The sequence below is a fragment of the Notamacropus eugenii genome, chromosome 1 (genome assembly GCF_028372415.1).
Source record: "Notamacropus eugenii isolate mMacEug1 chromosome 1, mMacEug1.pri_v2, whole genome shotgun sequence".
NCBI lineage: Eukaryota > Metazoa > Chordata > Mammalia > Diprotodontia > Macropodidae > Notamacropus > Notamacropus eugenii.
Genome location: NC_092872.1, coordinates 438,341,724 through 438,368,802, shown reverse-complemented (window position 1 = coordinate 438,368,802; position 27,079 = coordinate 438,341,724).

Here is a 27,079-nt window from a genome sequence, read left to right as displayed (position 1 = left end):
AATTCACAGAGACTTGTCATGTGAAAATTGGATATAACATGGCTAAGTTGTATTTGTTTTTTATTATTCAATAAGTTTTGCATTATTATTTTCTTTTTAAAAATTTACTTGGTATTTTATTTTTCCTCCAGATGTATATGAAACAAATTTTAACATTCATTTACAAAATTTATAGTTCCAAATTATCTCCCTTCTTCCTTCCTTAACCCTTTACCTTATTGAGAAGTCAAGCAATATGATAGGATATATGTGTGTAGTCATGCAAAACACTTCCATAATAGTAATACTGCGACAGAAAACATAAGCCAAAGGGGGAAAAATAAAAATCTCAAAAACTAAAGTTAAAAAAAAAGCAAGTTTCAATCCATAATGAGTGACCATTAGTTCCTTCTCTGGGGATGGATAGCATTTTTCATCATAGGTCCTTCAGAATTGTCTTGGGTCAGTGTATTTCTAAGAATAGCTAAGTCATTCACAGCTGACCAGCATACAATGCTGCTTTTTTCTGTATACACGGTACATTTAACTTTGCATCAGCTCTTTCAATTCTTTCCAGGTTTTCCTGAGAGCATCCTGCATCTTATAGCAAAATGGTATTTTATCATAATAACATACCACAATTTGTTCAGCCATTCCCCAATTTATTAGCATCCCCTAAATTTACAATTCTTTGCCCCTAGGAAAGAGCTTCGATAAATAGTTTTGTACATATAGGTCTTTTTCCTTTATGTCTTCTATCTCATTTGGGATACACACTTAATAGTGGTATTTCTACATGAAAGGGTATACATGGCTTTATGACCCTTTGGGCATAGGTCCAAAGTGCACAATGCAATGGTTTAATCAGTTCACAACTCCACTAACGATGCATTAATGACTCATTTTTTCCAACATTCCACCATTATTTTTCATTTTCTTTTTCTGTTCTATTAGCCAGTCTAGTAGGTTTGAGGTAATACCTCAGAATTGTTTTAATTTGCATTTTTCCAATCAATAATGAGTTAAAGTGTTAGCAGAGCAGAACAGGCACTGTGGGGGTGGACTGAAGAAGCAGCAGCAGTGCAGATTCTCAAAGAATCAGCACAGGATGGGAATCCAGTGGAACTGAATGAGAGAGAAGCACAGGGTCTTGGGTAACAGCAGTAGCCATTCCTGTGACTATGTTTGAGTCACCTACTTGAACTTCCAGGGGCCAAGATGGCGGATTAAGCTATAAGCATATATATTAAGCTCTCATCCTCTCTGTATCGACCTCAAAAAACCCAGAAAATATTTCCCTAGGAAAAATCCTGGAATACTGGGATGAGCAGAAGGGGCACAGCAGTCTCAAAACTTGGGAGGTCTTGGAGAGAGAGGGGAAGACTCCTTCTTGCCATGGCTGAAAGGAACAAGTGTGGGACTAGAGGTGTCCCAGACAGCCCTCAGCAAATCAAGAGGAGATCCTGAGCACCAGGAGGGTGAAGCCCATAAGTGCCAAGGACCCCAGCTGCGCTTTAGCATAGACTGGGAAATTGGACAGACATCAGCACAGATGGGGATTCACCACCTGCTGAGATTGTCTGTGCTATAGTGCAGACCTAGGGGAGGAAAAGACCTTCTGTGACCAGACCTCTGCTACCACATATCTCACACAGTGAGCTTCAGTGTAACCCTGGGGAAACTCAGAAAGGTTTCACCTGGCCCTGGCCTTAGCACACACCAGCCACCTCAGCACTAAATAAGGTGCAGCATTCAAGCTTCTAGCTGAAAGAATCAAAGACCACAACAAAAAAACCTCCAGTTTTCAATACAAGAAATGTAAGACAAAGGTCTCTGTGCTCCAGAAGCAGAGATCCATTTAGTTTTTTTATCAATAAATTTGTTTCCAGTTTTCTACAATAACTTCCATAAATCTCAGATTTTCTCTCCTTCCCTCCTCCCTCTCTTCCCTCACTCTCCAAGACAGCATATAATCTCATATGGGTTCAACACACACATTCTTACTAAATATATTTTCACCTTAGTCAGGTTGCACAGAATAATTAAAATGAATGGGACAAATCATGAGAAAAACCAAAACAAAACAAAACACAAGAGAAAATAGTCCACTTCATTCTGCAGTTCAATTCCATACTTTTTTCTCTGGATGTGAGTGACATTTTGCCTCAAGAATCCACTGGGAATTTTTTAGATCCTTGCATTGCTGTGAAGGGCTAAGTCTATCAGAAAAGTTCCTGGCACACTATGGTTGTTGCTGTGTACAAAGTTCTCCTGGTTCTACTCCTTTCACTCAGCATCAGTTCATATGAGATATTCCACACCTCTGAAATCTTCCTGTTCATCACTTCTTGTAGCACAATAGTATTCCATTACAGTCATATACCACAACTTGTTCAACCATTCCCCAGTTGATGGACATCCCCTAGATTTCAAGTTCTTGACCACCACAAAGGGAGCTGCTATAAATATTTTTGTACATGTGGGACCTATTTCCATTTATATGATCTCTTTGGGATATAGTCCTAGAAGCTATATTACTGGGTCAAAGGTATGCATATTTTTGTAGCACTTTGGTCATAGTTCCAAATTGCTCTCCAAAATGTTTGGATCACCTCACAGCTCCACCAACAATAAATTAGTGTTCCAACTCTCCCACATCATCTCCAACATTTATCTTCCTGTTTTCTCATGTTAGCCAATCTGATAGGTATGGTGTGGTTTCTCACAGTTATTTTGACTTGTATCTCTCTAATCAGTAGTGATTTGGAGGATTTTTTTTTCATATGACTATAGATATCTTTAATTTCTTCCTCTGGAAACTGCCTATTCATATCTTTGACCATTTATCAATTGGAGAATAACTTGTATTCTTGTACATTTGACTCAGTTCTCTATATATTTTAGAAAGGATGCTTTTATCACAGACACTAGTTACAAAAATTCTTTTCCAGTTTTCTGCTTCCCTCCTAATCTTGGTTACATTGGGTTTAGTTGTGCAAAAACTTTCCAATTTAGTATAATCAAAATTATCCATTTTGTACTTCAAAATGTTTTCTACCTCTTCTTTCCTCAAAAATTTCTCCATTCTCCATAAAGTTGACAAATACACTATTCCTTGCTCCCCTAATTTGTTTATAGTATCAATTTTTATACCTAGATCATGTGTCTATTTGGACATGTGCAGGTTGCATCAAACAATGAGTTCTTTTTCCAGGAGCTGGGGTCCTTGGGTTTATCAAACAGTAGATTTCTATATTCGTTGACTATTGTGTCTTGGATACCTAACCTATTGCACTGGTCTATAATTCTGTTTCTTAGCCAGGACCAAGTTGTTTTGATAATTGCTGCTTTATAGTACAACTTGAGATCTGATAGAGCTAGGCCACCTTCCCTAATGTTTATTTTCATTAGTTCCCTTGATATTCTGGACCTTTTGTTCTTCCAGAAGAATTTTAATATTATTTATTCCTTGCTCTAGAAAATAAATATCTGATAGTTTGATTGATATGGCACTGAATAAGTAAATTAATTTAGGTAGAATTTTTATTTTTATTATATTGGCTCAACCCACCTACAACAACTGATGTTTTTCCACTTACTTAGATCTGACTTTATTTGTGTGAAAAGTGTTTTGTAATTGTGTTCATGTAGTCTCTGGGTTTGTTTTGGCTGGTACACTCCCAAATATTTTATAGTGTCTACCCTAGCTTTAAATAGAATTTCTCTTCCTATCTCTTGTTCGGCTTTCTTAGTAACATGTAGAAATGCAGAAGATCTTTGTGGGTTTATTTTGCAACTTGCAACTTTGCCTAAGTTGTTTATTATTTCAAGTAGTTTTTGTTAAATTATCTGGGATTCTCTAAGTATGCCATCATAATATCTGCAAACAGAGATAGCTTACTTTTTGTTTTTGTTTTTTTTTTTTTTTGGTCTATTCTAATTCTTTCAATTGCTTTTTCTTCCCTTGTTGCTACAGGTAACATTTCTAGTACCATACTGAATAATAGTGGTGATAATGGACAGCCTTGTTTCACCCCTGAACTTATTGGAAATGCATCTTTCTTATTCGCATTGCATATAATCCTTGCTGAAGGAATTAGGTAGATACTGCTTATTCTGTTATGGAAAGTTCCATTTATTCCTGTGTTCTCTACCGTTTTTAGTAGAAATGGATGTTGTATTTTGTCAAAATATTTTTTTGCATCTATTGGGATAATCATTTGGTTTCTGTTAGTTTTGTGGTGAAAATGATCAATAATATTAATAGTTTTTCTAATGTTGAACCAGCCCTGCATTCCTGGTATAAATCCTACCTGATCATGATGTATTATTCTTGTGATAAGTTGCTCTTTTCTTTTTGCTAAAATCTTATTTTGCACCCGTATTCATTAGAAAAATTGGTCTATAATTTTCTTTCTCAGTTTTGGTTCTTCTTGGTTTAGGTATTAAAATCCTATTTGTATCACAAAATAAATTTGGGAGGACTCCTTCATCCTCAGTTTTCCCAAATAGTCTATATAGAACTGCAATTAACTGTTCTTTAAATGCTTGATAGATTTCACTTGTGAATCCATATGACCCTGGAGATTTTTTCCTAGGGAGTACATTGATGTCTTGTTCAATTTCTTTTTCTGAGATGAGACTATCTAAATATTCAACTTCCTCTTCTGTTAGTTTGGGCAATTTATATCTTTTAAAATAATTAACCATCTGGTGTAGATTGTCTAATTTATGGGCATAAAATTGGGCAAAATAATAACTTATTATTGTTTCAATTTTCTCCTCATTGCAGATGATTTCACCTTTTTCATTTTTGATATTGATAATTTGGTTGTCTTCCTTTTTTTAATCAAATCGACCATAAGTTTATCAATTTTATTGCTTTTTTCATAAAACTAACTCCTAGTTTTATTTTTTAGTTCAACAGTTTTCTTAATTTCAATTTTATTAATCTCTCCTTTGGTTTTCAGTTTTTCTAATTTGGTATTTACTTGAGGTTTTTTAATTTGCTGTTTTTCGAGCTGCATGTCCTCTTTCTCCTCTTTCTCTATTATATTCATGTAGGCACTCAAAGATATGAAACTTCCTCTAAGAACTACTTTTGCCGTATCCCATAAAATTTGTTAGATTGTTTCATTATTTTCATTCTCTTGAATGAAGACGTTGATTGTTTCTCTAATTTGTTGTTTAACCCACTCAAAGACTGAGTAGTCTTTTGGAGTAGATTTTTTAGTTTCCAATTGCGTTTTGGTTTATTTTTCCATGGACTTTGGTTACATGAAATTTTTTATTGTATTATGATCTGAGAAGGATGCATTGACTATCTCTGTCTTTCTTCACTAGATTGTGAGGTTTTTGTTCCCTAACACATAGTCAATTTTTGTATATGTGCCATGTACCAGTGAGATAAAGGTGTATTCCTTTCTATCCCCATTCAGTTTTCTTCAGAGATTTATCATATCTGCCTCATCTAGAGTTTATTAACCTCCTTAACTTCTGTCTTGTTTATTTTGAAGTTAGATTTATCAAATTCAGAGAGGGGGAGGTTGAAGTCCCCCACTAGTATAGTTTTTCTTTCTATTTCTTTCTGTAACTCCTTCAGCTTCTCCTCTAAATATTTGAATGCCATACCACTTGGTGCACAAATATTTAGTAATGATATTGCTTCATGTTCTATGGTACCTTTTAGCAGGACATGGTTTCCTTCCTTACCTCTGTTGATTTACTCTCTTTCTCCTATTGATTTATTTAGGATTAACTTTGCTACCCCTGCTTTTTTTTATATCAGCTGAAGCATAGTATATTCTGCTCCAAGCTTTTGCCTTTACCCCGTGTGTATTCCCCTGTTTCAATTCTGTTTCTTGTAAACAAAATATTGTTGCACTATGATTTCTTTTTTCTTAATTTTAATTTATTAATTTAACTTTTAACATTCATTTTCACAAAATTTTGGGTTCCAAATTTTCTCCCCATTTGTGCCCTCCCCCCACCCCAAAACACCAGGCATTCTAACTGCCCTTATCACCAATCTGCCCTCTCTTCCATCATCCATCCTTCCTTTGTCCCTATCTTCTCTTTTGTCCTGTAGGGCCAGATAACTTTCTATACCCCATTACCTGTATTTCTTATTTCCTAGTAGCAATAACAGTACCCAAACAGTTTTTCCTAAAACTTTGAGTTCCAACTTCTCTTCATCCCTCCCTCCCCACCCATTCCTTTGGGAAGGCAAGCAATTCAATATAGGCCATATCTGTGTAATTTTGCAAATGACTTCCATGAGAGTCGGGTTGTGTAAGACTAACTATATTTCCCTCCATCCTATACTGCCCCCATTGCTTTTATTCTCTCTTTTGATCCTGTCCCTCCCCAAGAGTGTTGACTTCAGATTGCTTCCTACACCCATTGCCCTCCCTTCCATCATCCCCCCCCACTGCTTATCCCCTTCACCCCCACTTTCCTGTATTGTAAGATAGGTTTTCATACCAAAATGAGTGTGCATTTTATTCCTTCCTTTAGTCGAATGAGATGAGAGTAAACTTCATGTTTTTCTCTCACCTCCCCTCTTTTTCCCTCCACTAAAAACTCTTTTGCTTGCCTCTTTTATGAGAGATAATTTGCCCCATTCCATTTCTCCTTTTCTCCTCCCACTATACTTCTCTCTCACCACTTAATTTCATTTTTTTAAGACATGATCCCATCCTATTCAATTCACTCTGCTCTTTGTCTCTGCGTGTGAGTGTGTGCATCTAATCCCACCCACTACCCAGGCACTGAAAAGTTTCAAGAGTTACAAATATTGTCTTTCCATGTAGGAATGTAAACAGTTCAACTTTAGTAAGTCCCTTATGACTTCTCCTTGCTGTTTACCTTTTCATGCTTCTCTTCATTCTTGTGTGTGAAAGTCAAATTTTCTTTTCAGCTCTGGTCTTTTCATGAAGAATGCTTAAAAGTCCTCGATTTCATTGAAAGACCATTTTTTTCCCCTGAGGTATTATACTCAGTTTTTCTGGGTAGGTGATTCTTGGTTTTAGTCCTAGTTCCTTTGACTTCTGGAATATGATATTCCACGTCCTTTGATCCCTTAATGTAGAAGGTGCTAGATCTTGTGTTATCCTGATTGTATTTCCACAATATTTGAATTGTTTCTTTCTAGCTGCTTGCAATATTTTCTCCTTGACCAGGGAACTCTGGAATTTGGCCACAATGTTCCTAGCAGTTTCTCTTTTTGGATCTCTTTCAGGTGGTGACCAGTGGATTCCTTGAATATTTATTTTGCCCTCTGGTTCTAGAATATCAGGGCAGTTTTCTTTGATAATTTCATGAAAGAGGATGGCTAGGCTCTTTTTTTGATCATGGCTTTCAGGTAGTCCCATAATTTTTAAATTGTCTTTCCTGGATCTATTTTCAAGGTCAGTTGTTTTTCCAATGAGATATTTCACATTCTCTTCCTTTTTTTCATTCTATTGGTTTTGTTTTGTGATTTCTTGCTTTCTCATAAAGTCATTAGCCTCCATCTCTTCCATTTTAATTTTGAAAGAACTATTTTCTTCAGTGAGCTTTTGGACCTCCTTTTCCATTTGGCTAATTCTGCTTTTGAAAGCATTCTTCTCCTCATTGGCTTTTTGAACCTCTTTTGCCAATTGAGTTAGCCTATTTTTCAAGGTGTTATTTTCTTCAGCAGTTTTTTTTTTATTTTTTTATTTTTTTTTTATTTTTTATTTTTTTTATTATTAAATTTATTTATTTAACTTTTAACATTCATTTTCACAAAATTTTGGGTTACAAATTTTCTCCCCTTTTATCCCCTCCCCCCCCCAAACACCAAGCATTCTAATTGCCCCTATGACCAATCTGCTCTCTCTTGTATCATCCCTCTCTGCCCTTGTCTCCATCTTCTCTTTTGTCCTGTAGGGGCAGATAGCTTTCTATACCCCTTTACCTGTTTTTCTTATTTCCTAGTGGCAAGAACATTACTCGACAGTTGATCCTAACACTTTGAATTCCAACTTCTCTTCCTCCCTCCCTCCCCACCCCTTCCCTTTGGAAGGCAAGCAATTCAATATAGGCCAAATCTGTGTAGTTTTGCAAATGACTTCCATAATAGTTGTGTTGTATAGGACTAACTATATTTCCCTCCATCCTATCCTGTCCCCCATTACTTCTATTCTCTTTTGATCCTATCCCTCCCCATGAGTGTCGACCTCGAATTGCACTCTCCTCCTCATGCCCTCCCTTCTATCATCCCCCCCACCCTGCTTGTCCCCTTATCCCCCACTTTCCTGTATTGTGAGATAGGTTTTCCTACCAAAATGAGTGTGCACTTTATTCTTTTCTTAAGTGGAATGTGATGAGAGTAGACTTCATGTTTTTCTCTCACCTCCCCTCTTTATCCCTCCACTAATGAGTCTTTTGATTGCCTCTTTTATGAGAGATAATTTGCCCCATTCAATTTCTCCCTTTCTCTTCCCAATATATTTCTCTCTCACTGCTTGATTTCATTTTGTTTTAAAGATATGATCCCATCCTATTCAATTCACTCTGTGCACTCTGTCTCTATGTATGTGAGCCTGTGTGCATGTGTAATCCCACCCAGTACCCAGATACTGAAATGTTTCAAGAGTTACAAATATTGTCTTTCCATGTAGGAATGTAAACAGTTCAGCTTTAGTAAGTCCCTTATGACTTCACTTTGCTGTTCACCTTTTCATGGTTCTCTTCATTCTTGTGTTTGAAAGTCAAATTTTCTTTTCAGCTCTGGTCTTTTCATCAAGAATACTTGAAAATCCTCTATTTCATTGAAAGACCATTTTTTCCCCTGAAGTATTATAGTCAGTTTTGCTGGGTAGGTGATTCTTGGTTTTAGTCCTAGTTCCTTTGACTTCTGGAATATACTGTTCCATGCCCTTCGATCCCTTAATGTAGAGGCTGCTAGATCTTGTGTTATCCTGATTGTATTTCCACAATACTTGAATTGTTTCTTTCTAGCTGCCTGCAGTATTTTCTCCTTAACCTGGGAACTCTGGAATTTGACCACAATGTTCCTAGGAGTTTCTCTTTTTGGATCTCTTTCAGGTGGTGTTCTGTGGATTCGTTGAATATTTATTTTGCCCTCTGGTTCTAGAATCTCAGGGCAGTTTTCCTTGATAATTTCATGAAAGAGGATGTCTAGGCTCTTCTTTTGATCATGGCTTTCAGGTAGTCCCATAATTTTTAAATTGTCTCTCCTGGATCTATTTTCCAGGTCTGTTGTTTTTCCAATGAGATATTTCACATTATCTTCCATTTTTCCATTCTTCTCGCTTTGTTCTGTGATTTCTTGCTTTCTCATAAAGTCCTTAGCCTCCATCTGTGCCATTCTAATTTTGAAAGAACTATTTTCTTCAGTGAGCTTTTGAATCTCCTTTTCCATTTGGCTAATTCTGCTTTTGAAAGCATTCTTCTCCTCATTGGCTTTTAGAACCTCTTTTGCCAATTGAGTTAGGCTAGTTTTCAAGGTGTTAATTTCTTCAACATTTTTTTGGGTCTCCCTTAGCAGGGAGCTGATCTGCTGTTCATGCTTTGACTTCATGTCTCTCATTTCTTTTCCCAGCTTTTCCTCCACCTCTCTAACTTGATTTTCAAAATTCTTTTTGAGCTCTTCCATGGCCTGAGCCCATTGGGTGGGCTGGGACACAGAATCCTTGATTTCTGTGTCTTTGCCTGATGGTAAGCATTGTTCTTCCTCATCAGAAAGGAAGGGAGGAAATGCCTGTTCGCCAAGAAAGTAACCTTCTATAGTCTTATTTCTTTTCCCTTTTCTGGGCATTTTCCCAGCCAGTGACTTGACCTCTGAATATTTTCCTCACACCCACCTCACCTCCTGATCCTCCCAGCCCGTGTTTGTGGTCTGAGATTCAAATGCTGCTTCCAGCCTCAGGGCTTTTGGCGGGGGCAGGGCTGCTATTCAGTATGAGATTATGTTCTGGTGCTGAGGTCAGGGCAGGGCCACCTCTCAGGCTCAGTTCCCTCAGGGGGTTTATGCACAGACCTTCCACAATGGATTCAGACTCCCGCCCTCTTGGGGAGCCCCTGTCTGCAGCCACCTCTCAGCTTCTACCTCCCGGGGGGGGCCTGAATTATGGGGGCACCCCACTCCCCTCTCGACCCACCAAAGAGACTCTCTCACCCACCCCTGTCACCTCTGGGTGGAGGGACTTGTGCGGCCACTGGAGATCCCGTCCCTGAAGCCTGATCGGATCTGTTTCTCTCGGTGCCACAGCAGGTCTGGGCTGGGCTTTGTGTCTGCAGTGCGACGGACCTTTTGCGAGAGGTTTGCAGATCCCTCTGTGGGTGGAGGGATCCGCGTGGCCGCTGGAGATCCTGTCTGTGAAGCCTGCTCGGATCTTTTCCTCTCGGTGCCGCGGCCGCAGCAGGGCTGCACTCAGCTCCCAGTCCCGGCGCCCAGTCCGCAGCGCGAAGGACCCCCCCGCGAGAGGTTTGCAGGTCTCTCTGGAACAGAAATCTCCCTCGCTCCAATGTTCCGTGGCCTCTGGGTGCGGAATTCGCCGTGAGTTACTTCCCTGTAGCCATTCTATGGGTTGTGGGTTCAGAGCTATGTGTATGTGTGTCTTTCTACTCCACCATCTTGGCTCCGCCCCCTCTTCAGCAGTTTTTTGGGTCTCCTTTAGCAAGGTGTTGACCTGCTTTTCTTGCATCTCTCTCATTTCTCTTCCCAGTTTTTCCTCCACCTCTCTAACCTGATTTTCAAAATCCTTTTTGAGCTCTTCCATGGCCTGAGCCCATTGAATATTTTTTCTGGATGTTTAGGATACAGAAGCCTTGACTTCTGTGTCTTTCCCTGATGGTAAGCATTGTTCTTCCTCATCTGAAAGGATGGGAGGAGATATCTGTTCAGCAAGAAAGTAACTTTCTATGGTCTTACTTTTTTTCCCTTCTCTGGGCATTTTCCCAGCCAGTGACTTGACTTCTGAGAGTTCTTTCCACACTCACCTCACCTCCAGATCCACCCAGCTAGTGCTTGGGGGTAGATTCAAATGCTGCTTCCCAGCCTCAGGGCTCTTGGTGGGGACAGGGCTGCTATTCAGTGTGAGATTAAGTTCAAGTGCTCAGGTAGGGGCAGTGCTGCCACATGGGCCTTAGTTCCCTCAGGGCGTTTATGTGGAGACCTTCGACAATGGATCCGAGCTCCTGCCTGCTTTGGGAGTCCCTGTCTGCTGCTGCCTCTGCTGCTGCCTCCTGAGGGAGCCTGCTTTATTGGGACACTCCCTCCCCTCTCAGCATGCCAAAAAGACTCTCTCGCTGACCTTTAGCACCCCTGGGTGGAGGGACCTGTGCAGCTGCTGGAGATTCTGTCCCTGATGCCTGCTTGGATCTCCTCCTCTCAGTGCCCCACAGGCAAAGCAGGGCTGGACTCTGCTCAGGTCTGGTGCACCACAGACCTTTCATGTCAGTTTTTCAGGTCTCTCTGGAACAGAAATCTCCTCCACTCCATTGTTCTGTGGCTTCTGCTGCTCCAGAACTTGTTGGGAGTTCTTCTTCACAGGTATTTTATGAGCTGTGGGTTTGGAGCTAGTATATATGTATCTTTGTACTCCTCCATCTTGGCTCCTCCCCCCTGCATTATGATTTTCAATCTATTTTGCTATCGACCTCCATTTTACAAAAGAGTTCATCACATTCACATTTACAGTTATGATTACTATTTGTATCTTTCCCTCCGTTCTATTTCCCCCTGTTTGTGGTTTAGCTCTCCCTTCTCCCTTTCCCTCCCCAATAGAGATTTAATTTTTGACCACTGAGTCCATCAGTCTCCCCTTCCTTCTTTCTGCCCCCCCTACTTTTGCTTCCCCCTTTCCCCTTCTACTGCCTATAGAGGTAGTTAGATATCTATACTTAACTGAGTTTGTTGTTCCCTCCTTGAAACAAATCAGATTAGAGTAAATACCAAATGGTGCTCATATTCTTCACTTCTTTCCCTCTCCTGTAATATGTTTTTGTGCCTCTTTCTGTGATGAAATTGATTTTTTCTGTCTCCTTTTCACAGCTCCCACAACAATCCCTTCATAATCTTAAATCAAATTTTTTATCATCACATCATTTAATTTATACCCACTCCCTCTCTCTATGTCTGTCCCTTTTGAGTGTCATAATCAATATGCAATTCTCAGTATGAACAAGTATCATCTTCCCTTATAGGGATGTAAACAGTTTACCTATATTGAACATCAAGCTTCTCTTTACCCTGTTTACCTTTTTTTGCCTCTCTTAAGACTTGTGTTTGAATATTAAATTTTCTATTGAGCTCTGGCCTTTTTATCAGGAGGTTGTACAAATCCCTTATTTCACTGAATGACCATCTCCTTGGCTGAATTATTATGCCCAATTTTGCTGGGCAATTGATCATTAGTTGTAGTCCCAGACCCTTTGTCTTGCAGAATATCATATTCCAATCACTCTGATATTTTAATATAGAAGCTCCAAGATCTTGGGTGATCTTGGATTAATGTAGGTCTTTGATACTTGAATTATTTCTTTCTAGCTGTCTGCAATATTTTCTCCTTCATCTGATACTTCTATATTTCGGCAACATAATCTTTGATGTTTTCAGTTTGGGATCACATTCAGGAGGTCAATGGTGGATTCTTTTCATGACTCCTCTCCATATCTAGGACCTCGTGGCAGTTTTTTTTGATAATTTCATGAAAGATGATATCTAGGCTCTTTTTTTAATCATGATTTTCAGGTAGTCCTATAATTTTTAATTGTCTCTCCTGGATCTGTTTTCCAGGTCAGTTGTTTTTCCAATGAGACATTTCACATTTTATTCCATTTTTTCTTTCTTTTGGTTTTGTTTTGTAATTTCTTGGTTTCTCATAAAGTTATTGGCTGCCATCTGCTCCATCCTAATTTTTAAAGATCTCTTTTCTTCAGTGAGCTTTTGAAACTCCTTTTTCACTTCACTAATTCCAGTTTTTAAAGCATTCTTCTCCTCATTGAATTTTTGGACATCTTTTGTCATTTAGTTAGTCTATTTTTAAAGGTCTTATTTTCTTCAGCATTTTTTGGGTCTCCTTGAGCAAGCTGTTGACTCACTTTTCATGATTTCCTTGCATTGTTCTCATTTCTCTTCCCAATTTTTCCTCCACCTCTCTTATTTGATTTTCAAGATCCTTTTTTAACTCTTCCATTGTCTGAGACCATTGTATATTTTTGGAGGTTTTTTTTTTGTGCATTTTCCCATCCAGTTACTTGACTTTTGAGTCCTTGTCAAGTGGAGGCTATACTCTAGGACCTGTAAGTTCTGAGTTCCTGCAAGGTGGCAAAATCAAGGGAGAGGTGTTTTCTCCTCTCCTGGCCTGCAATCTGTTCTGGGAGAAACCACAAGCTTTTCTGCCCAGGATCTGTGAGCAGAATTACCTCTTCAGATGCTCCACCAGCTCCACCACTCCAGTGCTCCTCCTCATCTCTGGGCTGCCACTCAGGGCAGAGATCCAGATGGGCCACTCAGTTCCCCGAGGATTTTTTGCCGGAGGGCTCCTAAAATGGATGCTGCTGCAGTGACTTCTGCTGTCTTCAGGCCAGGGTCGGAGTACTTTCCCTTCTCATCCAGGTGACAGTATTTCTCACTGACCTTTGAAGTTGTCTTTGGCATTTGTGTATTGAGAAATCTGGGAACTGCAGCTGCTTCCCCTCATTCCATTCCCTGAAGCCTGCTCCAGTCCTGTTCATGCTGTGCTGCACAGCCAAGGCTGGGATGCGTTCCACTCTGAGTCCAGTAGGATAGACTTTTCTTGTCAGCCTCCCAGGTTGTCTTGGGCTGGAAATCTCTTTCACTCTGTCATTTTGTGGCATCTGCTGTTCTAGAGTTTGTCTCAAGTAATTTTAATAGGTTATATATAGACTATGATTGGGAGAGGTAGAGCAAGTTCATCCTTCTACTCTGCCATCTTGCCTCACCCCCCCACCCCAAACCTGTTGATCCATTTTTTAAAAATGATTTACTTGCATCACTGTCATTTGTTTTTTCCCATTTTAACTGTGCTTCTCTTACTTGATTTTCAAAATCCTTTTTGAGAAGAGCCAAGATACCAGACTAGAAAGATAAGCATATGCTAGCTCCCAACCCACAGCCCATAAAATACCTGTAAAGAAGAACTCCCAACAAATTCTGGAGCAGCAGAAGCCACAGAACAACGGAGCAAAGGAGATTGCTGTTGCAGAGAGACCTGAAAAGCTGACACCAAAGGTCCGTCACACACTGGACCCAGAGCAGATCCCAGACCTGTCTTGGCTGCACAGCACAGGGAGGAGCAGATCTAAGCAGGCTTCAGGGACAGAATCTCCAGCCACAGTGCAGGTTCCTCCACCCATAGGTCCCAAAGGTCAGTGAGAGGATCTTTTCAGCTTGCCAAGATGGGAGCAGGGTGTCTCATTAACTCAGGCACCCTTGGGAGGCAGCAACAGAGGCAGCAGCAGACAGGGGCTACCACAGCAGGCAGGAGCTTGGATCAGTTGTTGAAGGTCTCCCTGTAAACCCTCTGAGGGAACTTAGCCCCATGTGGCAGCCCTGCTCCCACCTGACCACGGATCTTAATCTCACACTGAAGAGCAGCCCTGCCCACATCAAGAGCCCTGAGGCTGGCAAGCAGCATTTGAATCTCAGCCCCCAAGAACTAACTGGGAAGTTCTGGAAGCCAAGAGGGTGTGGAGAGGAAACTCAGAGGTCAAGTAAATGGCTGGGGGAATGACTAGAAAAGGGAAAAAAATAAGACCAGAGAAGGTTACTTTCTTGCTGAACAGATACCTCCTCTGATCCTCTCAGACGAGGAAGAACAGTACTTACCATCAGAGAAAGACATAGAAGTCAAAGCTTCTGTACCCCAAACATCCAAAATAAATATTCAATGGGCTCAGGCCATGGAAGAGCTCAAAAAGGATTTTGAAAATCAGGTTAGAGAGGTGGAGGAAAAACTGGGAAGAGAAATGAGAGAGATGCAAGAAAAGCATGAAAAGCAGGTCAACACCTTGCTAAAGGAGACCCAAAAAACTGCTGAAGAAAATAACACCTTGAAAAATAGGCTAACTCAATTGGCAAAAGAGGTTCAAAAAGCCAATGAGGAGAAGAATGCTTTCAAAAGCAGAATTAGCCAAATGGAAAAGGAGGTCCAAAATCTCACTGAAGAAAATAGTTCTTTCAAAATTAGAATGGAAGAGATGGAGGCTAATGACTTTATGAGAAAGCAAGAAATCACAAAACAAAACCAAAAGAATGAAAAAAAGGAAGAGAATGTGAAATATCTCATTGGAAAAACAACTGACCTTGAAAATAGATCCAGGAAAGACAATTTAAAAATTATGGGACTACCTGAAAGCCATGATCAAAAAAAGAGCCTAGCCATCCTCTTTCATGAAATTATCAAGGAAAACTGCCCTGATATTCTAGAACCAGAGGGCAAAATAAATATTCAAGGAATCCACTGGTCACCACCTGAAAGAGATCCAAAAAGAGAAACTGCTAGGAACATTGTGGCCAAATTCCAGAGTTCCCTGGTCAAGGAGAAAATATTGCAAGCAGCTAGAAAGAAACAATTCAAATATTGTGGAAATACAATCAGGATAACACAAGATCTAGCACCTTCTACATTAAGGGATCAAAGGACGTGGAATATCATATTCCAGAAGTCAAAGGAACTAGGACTAAAACCAAGAATCACCTACCCAGAAAAACTGAGTATAATACCTCAGGGGAAAAAATGGTCTCTCAATGAAATCGAGGACTTTCAAGCATTCTTCATGAAAAGACCAGAGCTGAAAAGAAAATTTGACTTTCACACACAAGAATGAAGAGAAGCATGAAAAGGTAAACAGCAAGGAGAAGTCATAAGGGACTTACTAAAGTTGAACTGTTTACATTCCTACATGGAAAGACAATATTTGTAACTCTTGAAACTTTTCAGTACCTGGGTAGTGGGTGGGATTAGATGCACACACTCACATGCAGAGACAAAGAGCAGAGTGAATTGAATAGGATGGGATCATGTCTTAAAAAAATGAAATTAAGTGGTGAGAGAGAAGTATAGTGGGAGGAGAAAAGGAGAAATGGAATGGGGCAAATTATCTCTCATAAAAGAGGCAAGCAAAAGAGTTTTTAGTGGAGGGAAAAAGAGGGGAGGTGAGAGAAAAACATGAAGTTTACTCTCATCACATTCAACTAAAGGAAGGAATAAAATGCACACTCATTTTGGTATGAAAACCTATCTTACAAAACAGGAAAGTGGGGGTGAAGGGGATAAGCAGTGGGGGGGGGATGATGGAAGGGAGGGCAATGGGTGTAGGAAGCAATCTGAAGTCAACACTCTTGGGGAGGGACAGGATCAAAAGAGAGAATAAAAGCAATGGGGGCAGTATAGGATGGAGGGAAATATAGTTAGTCTTACACAACCCGACTCTCATGGAAGTCATTTGCAAAATTACACAGATATGGCCTATATTGAATTGCTTGCCTTCCCAAAGGAATGGGTGGGGAGGGAGGGATGAAGAGAAGTTGGAACTCAAAGTTTTAGGAAAAACTGTTTGGGTACTGTTATTGCTACTAGGAAATAAGAAATACAGGTAATGGGGTATAGAAAGTTATCTGGCCCTACAGGACAAAAGAGAAGATAGGGACAAAGGAAGGATGGATGATAGAAGAGAGGGCAGATTGGTGATAGGGGCAGTTAGAATGCCTGGTGTTTTGGGGTAGGGGGAGGGCACAAATGGAGAGAAAATCTGGAACCCAAAATTTTGTGAAAATTAATGTTAAAAGTTAAATTAATAAATTTAAAAAAATCCTTTTTGAACTCTTCCATGGCCAAAGATCAATAGGTATTTTTCTCGGAGGCTTTGGATGTAGGGACTTTCAGTTTGTTTTCTTCTTCTGATTGTGTGTTTTGATCTTCCCTGTAATCATAGTAACTTTCTATGATCAAAATGTTTTGCCTTTGTTTGCTTTTTTTTTTTTTTACTAGTCTACTACTTTTGTTTTAACTCTTTGTTAACACAGGACTCTGCTTCAAGGGTGAAGGGTTCACTGTCCCAAGCTGCAGTGGTTTTATGTGGCTATTTTCAGAGATACTTTTAGGGAGCTCTTAGTTTTCAATTTTTCCAAGTTTGTATAACTTAAGGAGAGGTGTGTTTACTAACCTCCTGGTGTGTGGTCTGGTCTGTCAGTGACCACAGTCAATCTTCTCTTCGTTAGAACTGTGCAGAGCGTCCTCACTCCTCTGTGGCTGCAAGCTTTGATGTGGCAGCGCTAATGCATGTCCTGGTTCTGCCACATGGAACTGCAATTAAGATCCAAGTATGGTAAGCAACAGAGGCCTGCCTCTGGGCTAGCAAAGAGACCTCATGTAATCTCCTTATTTTCAATTGTTTGACTCCTTTGGGCTGAGTGGTCTGGAAATCACCACTCTTACCACTGATTCAGTCATTCCAAGGCCTACTCCTAGTTTACTGGGATTCCGCACTGTTGTGGCCTATGCTGGACTATGTTCCTCTCTCAGCCTCGTGCAATAAACCTCTTCTGCTAACCTTTCAAGCTTCCATGGGATGAAAAATTATTTCTCTCCATATTTTTGTGAGTTCTAGAATTTATTTAGAGTCTTTATTTAAAAATTTTTGGAGAGGTTTGGGAGAGAGTTCGATTGAGTCCCTACCTCTATCTTGGCTCCACCTCCCAATATAGCTAAGCTTTTTTTTCTTTTTTTCTCTCCTAATTTACTTTTTCATTTGTGTTCAATTTTCTTCAATCATTTACATAAGTTTTAAATTTTCTCCCCCTCCCTACTTCCTCCCTCCTCAAGATGGCATGCAATCTTATATGAGTTCTATACATTCATTCTTATTAAACACATTTTCACATTGGTCATGTTGCATAGAAAAATTAAAACAAATGGGAGAAAGCATGAAAAAACTAAACAGAACCAAACATAACAAAAGAGAAAATGGTCTGCTTCATTCTGTTTTCTGATTCCATATTTCTTTCTTTGTGGATGTGGATGGCATTTTACCTCAAGAGTCCTTTGGAAATGTTTTAGGTCTTTGAATTGCTGTGAGGGATTAAGTCTGTCAAAAACAGTCTGCACACACTGTCATTGTTACTATGTATGATGTTCTCCTGGTTCTGCTCACTTCACTCAAAATCAGTTCACATAAGTCTATCCAGGTATTTCTGAAACTCACCCATTTATCATTTCTTACAGCGCAATAGTATTCCATTATACTCATATACCACAATTTGCTCAGACATTCCCCAATTGATAGGCATTCCCTCAATTTCCAGTTCCTGGCCACCACAAAAAGAGCTGCTACAAACATTTTTGTACATATGGGCCTTTTTCCCAGTTTCACAATTTCTTTGGGATACAACCATAGATGTGGTATTGGTGAGTCAAAGGGTATACACATTTCCATAGTTCCAAATTGCTCTCCAAAACGGTTGGATCAGCTCACAGTTCTACCAACAATGAATTAGTGTTCCAACTTTCCCACATCTTCTCCAGCATTTATCATCTTCCTGTTTTGTCATGTTAGCCAATCTGATAGGTGTAATGTGATACCTCAGAGTTGTTTTGATTTGCAGCTGTCAAATCAATAGTGATTTAGAGCATTTTTCCATATGACTATAGATAGCTTTAATTTCTTCCTCTGAAAACTTCCAGTTCATATCCTTTGACCATTTATCAATTGAGGAATGACTTGTATTCCTGTAAACTTGACTCAATTCTCTATATCATTTTGAGATGAGACCTTTATCACAGACACTAGTTGCAAAAATTATTTCTCAGTTTTCTGATTCCTTCCCAGTCTTGGTTGCATTGGGTTTATTTGTGCAAACCCTTTTTAATTTAGTGTAACCGGGTTATCAATTTTCCATTTCATAATATTTGCTATCTCTTTTTTGCTCATAAATTCCTTCATTCTTCATAAATCCAACAAATAAACTATTCCTTGTTCCCCTAATTTCTTTATGGTATCAGCTTTTATACCTAGATTGTGTAACAATTCTTCTGTACGATATCAAGCATTGGTGTCTGCCCAGTTTCTGCCACAGCATTTTTTCAGTTTTCACAGTAGTTTTTTTCCAACAGTGAGTTCTCATCGCAGAAGCTGGGGTCCTTGGGTTTATCAAACAGTAGATTGCTATGGTCATTGACTACAGTGTTATATGTATCCAACCTATTCCACTGATCTACCCCTCTATTTCTTAGTCACTATTAAGTGGTTTTGATGATTGTTGCTTTATAATACAACTTAGGATCTGGTGTGGCTAGTTTGCCTTCCCTAGCACTTTTTTTCTTTAATTTCCTTGATATTCTGGATGTTTTGTTCTTCCAGATGAAATTTGATACTATTTTTTTCTTGCTCTAGAAAATAGTTTTTTGGTACTTTGATTGGTATGGCGATGAACAAGTAAATTAATTTAGGTAGAATTACCCAATGTAGCTAAGTATTAGATGAGGAGGAAAAGGAGAAGATCTAGAGCCTGGATACTCACTTAATAGTTTAATCTGGGTTCTGACTTGGTAGGATTTCTTGTTGTAGCTTCTGACACATATCCTACTTTTAGTTCCCAGGGAATTTTGAAATGCTAGATAGAAAAACTCATGGGTTAAAGGAATGATAAATAGTACATAGATTACTTTTATATCAATGTTTAATACTCAGAGTTTTTGTGCAAACATGGGGGCTTCTGGTATACAATTCTCTCTTGATCCAAGGAGAAGGATGGGTCAGACACTACTGATGGTGAAATATCTGAATATTGGCACATCCTCCTTTTTGGCATGGTTATAAGACCACTAAATGGGGAGCTCTGGTCCCATTTCTGCCACTAGCTAAGCATTGTGTACTGGGACAAGCCTCTCCCCTGTCTAAGGCTCCATCAATTTCAAGTAAGTGTACTTAGGTAGAGTATTCCTCTAGACCACACATCTTTAAAGTTCTTATATCCTCTAATTATTGCAACCTCTCCATCAGGTATTTTTCTACCAAAGGATACAAGAAGACGAGGAGGCAAGCAGGTACCTGCTTTTGTGTCCTGCACACTCAGCTGAGGAGGAACCATTGGAATGGTTCAGATTTGTCCTTTCACTCCACTCAAGGGGAGGAAGTAGACAGTACCTGCAATGCCTGGGAAAGAAAGGTAGATATCAGTCATTTCCTAATGGCAATTGGATTTCCCTTCCCCTTTCTTAGAAATTATATTTCAGAAATTATACTGTTATACACTTTATCCATTTCAGAGTTAGATGTTGTGACTAGGGCAAAAGGGAGAAAAGATAAATTGACAAGCTATTTTAAAACCATTTCAAGGTAAGATATGATAATAAGAGTATGTGTTTATTTTTTCTCTTATATTCCCAATAAATATGAGAGGCTAGTGAAATATAAACTGTTAATATATAAAGCATTCTGTGACAAGGTTCATTTCTTTTCTAAATCATTTTATTACAACTAGCGTCAATCAACAAAAACACATTTAAAATAAAAAAAAAACAAAAATAAAATATTCACACAAATTCAAAGTTATCTATAATTTGGTTAAAATTATGTATGTTAACTTTACCCAAATAACAAAAATAAAATGCTCCATTTGCAATAGTGTTGTCCTAATTCAGTTTTCTTGGGTCTGTGCTGATTCATGTATTTTCCCTTATTTCTTTGTATTCTTCATATTTATCATTTCTTATGGTGCAATAACATTCCATTGCATTTATAAAACATGATTTGTTCAGTCTTTGCAAGGTCCTTATGCATATAAGCTATTTCCACATTTCTACTCATAGGAATAAAGTCAATATCAATCTCTCTCTGTCTCTGTCTCTGTCTGTCTCTGTCTCTGTCTCTCTCTCTTTAAGTATAGTTTTAGTAACAACATCTTTGGGTCAAAAGGGATAGAAAATTGTGTTGCACTGCTTGCATATTTTGAAACCATTCTCATAAGATATAGATAGATATACATACATATATGTATATACATATGGATGATCATACCTGTTAATTGTAGAGATTAATTTCTTTATAAGGAAACACACCTTCCTGCTTTCAAGTTAAATGGGAACTATACATGAGGAATAGAGTTAGACTTTGTCACTGCACCAGTTGCCTTGCCTTAATATTTTTTTTCTTTGATTTGGGAGTGTGGTTAAATAAAACTTAATATGATATAGATAGAAAAGTGGATGATAGATAGATTTGGATAAACAATATCAAAATGTCAGCAATATTTAAAATTTTGGGGGATCTAGCTCCCTATCTTCATCATACCATCCAGCAGCAGCCGTGAAGACTTTTATCATTTAACTGTGCCAATATCCCACTCCTTACCTTCTGTGAGAAGAATACTACTTAAAAATCTGGCTCTATAAAAAGAGATTGACAATTATATTTATTTTCAATGTTTCCAGTCTCTTAATCTAGACATATCTTCTGTGCTTTCCCTTTTTGTACTTTATCTTTTATTCTAGCTGTGGCCTTTGGTTTGATGTAAATCTTGTCATATGAAACTTTTTATCTAATCCTTGGACATGTCATATTATTTCTCCAGGTCTCAGTTTCCTCATCTAGAAATGAGAAGAATGACCTACAATCTGAGGCTCCTTTGTCTGGGTTCCATGAATTTAAATACATATATACATACATATGTACATACATACATACATATAGTTATGACTATTTAAATATAATTGATTTCTTTCATAATCCTCTATAGCTTATTTTATGCATTTAATATCATCATTCTATGCAGTCTGTAGGCTTCAAAGGACTGCCGGAGGAATCTATGACAAAAAGAAAAAATATTATTAGACTAGAGAATCTATGAGCTCTAATATTGTAAATTCCATGTTACAGCATTCCCAGGGTCCATCTAAGTCCAGAATTTAGTGACTTTATGAATACATGACTATGCATCAGTCTGTACCTTCCTGTTAATATGAATTATTGACATTCATCCTAATTCATTTAAATCAGACTTTGAGCTAAGTTTGTTATCTGCAGTTATACTCTTACCTGTCACTAGGTCAATTCCATTATTGGAATTGTAATCATAATGATGATGGTGATGCCTATCATCATCACTATCATCACTATCATCAAAAAAACCACCATATATTTGCAATTATCTATTGTAAATAAGGTATTCCCTGTTCCCTTTTAGATCTCCTATTAAATATATCTCATGTGTACAGGTTTGCAAATGTAAAGCATGTAGGAAGTAGGATTAGTTGCTAGATTTTGCAGCAGCAAGGTCACAAGCCTCTACTTCTCTGTCACCTATAGTACTCTCAACATCCCCTCTCTTCTTATTGACATGGTTACAATTACCTACATCAGCAGAGCCATAGCAGAAACATTAGGAGGAAAAGAATGAAATGCAAACTATGGGCTGTTATTGGACATGAAATTCTCTTGCCTTTCTGCTTAGAAACACATTACTGATGTCTTGGGAATTTCAGATTAGGCCAGATTCCTCAGCTCTGACTCCATAATCATTTTTTCACCCAACAAAGAGAAGCAAGAAAAAGTGAAGCCAAGACAATGCATTTCAATAACAAAACAACCAGTTCCATTCCCAAAGGGGCTGGTAAATAGCAGAAAATTTATAAGAGGAGAGGGGAAAAGTTCAGCAGAAACTAGTTTTAAAAATCTCAGGATACAGTTTGACAGACTCAAAGCTATTCCAACTCCATTGCCACCACACTTCCATTTTCCCTCCCAGTGACCGTTTTCAATTACTAGGTGAGAGCAGAAATTGAGATATACACTTCAGCAATGGGTATATTTCAACCTCATTCAATTTCTCAAATATGCCTGGGGAAAGTAGAAGATTACCTCATTCAGAACTAGGTTGGGCCGTCAATGGGAAAAAAGACCTAATATGAAAGTTACGTTTATTGACACTGTAGGGAAGAAATAAAATGATCTAGAACCTATTTTATGTCCATTACTGTGTTAGCTATTTTGGAAAAGTCAACAAAATACCTGACATTTTTATTATATTTTAAGGTTTCCAAAACCTTTCTTCTTAATGCCCTGGCAAGGTAGATTGCATAAAAATTATCTACAATTGACAGATGAGATAAATGAGATGGAAAATAGCATTGTCTAGATTACAAAATTAGTAAATAGGAAAGTTGTGACTTGAACCTACATATTCTTATCCTGACTGTTAAATCTAGTTGTCTTAGTTTTACATTGTATGTAACAGTTTTTCACACCCCTATTCTTAGGTTCCTTACAGTCTAGTTAGAAAGAATAAATTAGTGGATGGACTAAATTGATTATCCATCAAAAAATCTTTATTATGGGCCTACTATGTGGCAGTCACTGTTCTAGATGTTGAATATAGCACTGAATATAACAGAGTGCTAAATTGTGTGGCAAATCTATTATTACTGAAGAAATGTACAAAAGGAGAAAGAAATTACTAGGGGCTGGAATAGTCAGGGAAGGCATGACATGATGGAGCAGCTTGAGTTGACCCTTGAAAGACTGATATTATTTCTATAGACAGAAAGGGAGAGAATTTAAAATTTGAGGTTGAGGAGGACAACATCTCAGGAAGGTCCTTGTGTGGGTGTATGGAGGCTATAAGGGATCAATTTGTTTAGAATTAAGACTTTGAACAAGTAAGGTAAATTAAGGAGTTACCTTGCCTCTCCTCTATTATCTATGTATTTACGTGTCAACCTGTATATATCTATATGCAATATAATGCACATAATATATATACATTATAATCTAAGCTCTTTGAAGTAAGATTTACTTGCTTATTTTTAATGCTTGCATGCAGTTGGCATTTAAATCATTTTTGCTGTTGTTGTTGGAAACCATGGAAAATAAATTTAGGAGGGTAGAATTCTAGAGGTAGGAAAGTCACACAGGAGAGGTTAGATTTTATAAGATTGTGATCATAGAAGCACAACAACAAAGTTGAAATGGATCAAATACAAAGTGTACCTAAGTAGAAAATGCTTCAATAAGACTCCTAAAATGAGGAGCCAGAGAAGGCATTTAATTTTGGAAGCAATAATCAAGTTGTATTTTATTAAGCACTTACTATTGTGCCAATATTGTGCCAAACACTGGGGATACAAAAAGAGGCAAAGTGAGTCTGCCCTCAAGGGGCTTACAATCTATTGGTTGAAACAATATTCAAACAAATGTATGTAAAGTAGTTTTATATAAAATAAATTGGAGATTTCCGATTCCAGGAGCCAAGATGACAGAGTGATTGGTAACTGCTTTCTCCTTCCCCTTGTTGATCTTCACCAGCCCAGCAATTATCTCCCAGGAAAAAAACCCTGAAACAGTGAGAGCAGCAGAAGGGAAAAACAGACTCTCAGCATGGGAGGCTAGAATGATCGCTAAGGAAGGTTTCTCTTGCTGTGGCCAAAGGCGGCAAGTGCAAGATCAGAGCTGTCCCAGACAGTCCCACCTCAAAAAACTAGGCGAAGATACTGAGATCTGGGGGTTGGGTTGGGGGAGGGAAGCCAGCAACTACCAACACCAGGACTGCAGGCATGCCTCAGCACCCCAGAGAAATTGGGAAGACACTAGCGTAGAAAGCTGAGCTTGTCCATGCTCTAGCTCAGCAGAGGAGCCTCTGACATACAGACCAACCAACCCCCGCACTTAAAGAGCTACCTCCAGGGTAACTTCAGGGAATTCCAAAAAGAGACTAACTGGCCTCTGCTTTCAAACACCAGCCAGGTCTGCACCAGGGAAGCTGCATTAAAAACCATAATCCAACAATATGTTATTTACAAGAAACACATGTGAAAAGGGGAGATAAAGGTAAAAGGCTGGAGCAGAATTTATTGTGCTTCAGCTGATATTAAAAAAAAAGCAGGGGTAGCAATCCTAATCTCAGACAAAGCAAAAAACAGAAATAGATCTAATCAAAAGAGATAAGGAAGGAAACTATATCCTGCTAAAAGGCACCATAGACAGCAAAGTAATTTCATTACTAAACATATATGCTCCAAGTGATATAGCATACAAATTCTTAGAGAAAGAAGCTGAGGGAGTTACAGGAAGAAATAGACAGTAAAACTGTACTAGTGGAGGACGTCAACCTCCCCTTCTCTGAACTTGATAAATCTAACCTCAAAATAAACAAGAAAGAAGTTAAGGAGGTGAATAGAACTCTGGATAAGGTAGATATGATAGAACTCTGGAGAAAACTGAATGGGGATAGAAAGGAATACACTTTTTTCTCAGTGGTACATGGCACATATACAAAAACTGACCATGTACTAGGCCATAAAAACCTCATAATCCAGTGCAGAAAGGCAAAGGTAGACAATGCATCCTTCTCAGATAATAATGCCATAAAACTTATATGTAATCAAAGATCATGGTAACATAAACCAAAAACTAACTGGAAACTTAACAGTCTAATTCTAAAGAATGAGTGGGTTAAACAATAAATTATAGAAACAATCAACAACTTCCTTCAAGAGAATGACAATAATGAGACAACTTACCAAACTTTATGGGATACAGCAAAAACAGTTCTTAGGGGAACTTTTATACCTTTGAATGCCTACATGAATAGAATAGAGAAAGAGGAGATCAATGACTTGGGTATGCAGCTGAAAAAGCTAGAAAAAGAACAAATTGAAAATCCTCAAATAAATACCAAATTAGAAATATTGAAAACCAAAGGAGAGATTTATAAAATTCAAATTAAGGAAACTAGTGAATTAATAAATAAAACTAGGAGTTGGTTTTATTAAAAACCAATAACACTGATAAACCTCTGGTCAATTTGATTTAAAATAGGAAAGAAAAAAACCGAATTACCAATATCAAAAATGAAAAAGGTGAACTCACCTGCAATGAGGGGGAAATTAAAACAATAATAAGAAACTACTTTGTCCAACTGTATGCCCAGAAATTCGACAATTTAAATGAGATGGATGATTATTTTAAAAGACACAAATTGGTTGGACTAACAGAAGAGGAAGTTGAGTGATTAAATAACCCCATCTCTGAAAAAAAATATTGAACAAGCCATCAATGAACTCCCTAGGAAAAAATCTCCAAAGCCATATGGATTCATAAGTGAATTCTATCAAACATTTAAAGAACAGTTAATTCCAATCTTATATAAACTATTTGGGAAAACTGGGGAAGAAGGAGTCCTCCCAAATTCTTTTTATGATACAAATATGGTTTTGATATGTAAACTGGGAAAAGTCAAAACACAGAAAGAAAACTGTAGACCAATTTATCTAACGAATATAGATGAAAATATTTTAAATAAGATTTTAGCAAAAAGAATACAGAAAATAATCATGAGGATAATATATTATGTTCAGGTCAGATTTATACCAGGAATGCTGGACTGGTTCAATATTAGGAAAACTATTAACGTTATTGATCATATCAACAAAAAATCTGACAGAAACCACATGATTATCTCAATAGATTCAGGAAAATCTTTTGACAAAATGCAATACTCATTCCATTGAAAACACTGGAAAGCACAAGAATAAATGGAACTTTCCATAAATAATAAGTAGTATCTACTAAAACCTTCAGCAAGGGTTATATGCAATGGGGATAACCTAGGTTTATATCCAATAAGATCAGGGGTTAAACAAGAATGTCCATTATCACCACTATTATTCAATATGGCACTAGAAATGTTAGCTGTTGCAATAAAAGAAGAAAAAGAAATTGAAGTAATTAGAATAGGTAAAGAATTAACTAAGTTATCACTCTTTGCAGATGATATGACGATATACTTAGAGAATCCCAGAGAATCAAGTAAAAAACTACTTGAAATAATAAACAACTTTGGAAAAGGTGCAGTTTACAAAATAAACCCCCACAAATCTTCTGCATTTCTATATATTACTACCAAATCCCAACAGCAAGAGATAGAAAGAGAAATCCCATTTAAAGCTAGATTAGACTTTATAAAATATTTGGGAGTCTCCCTGCCAAAACAAACCCAGGGAGTATATGAACACAATTACAAATCACTTTTCTCACGAATAAAGTCAGATCTAAGTATGTGAAAAGGCATCAGCTGCTCGTGGGTGGGCCA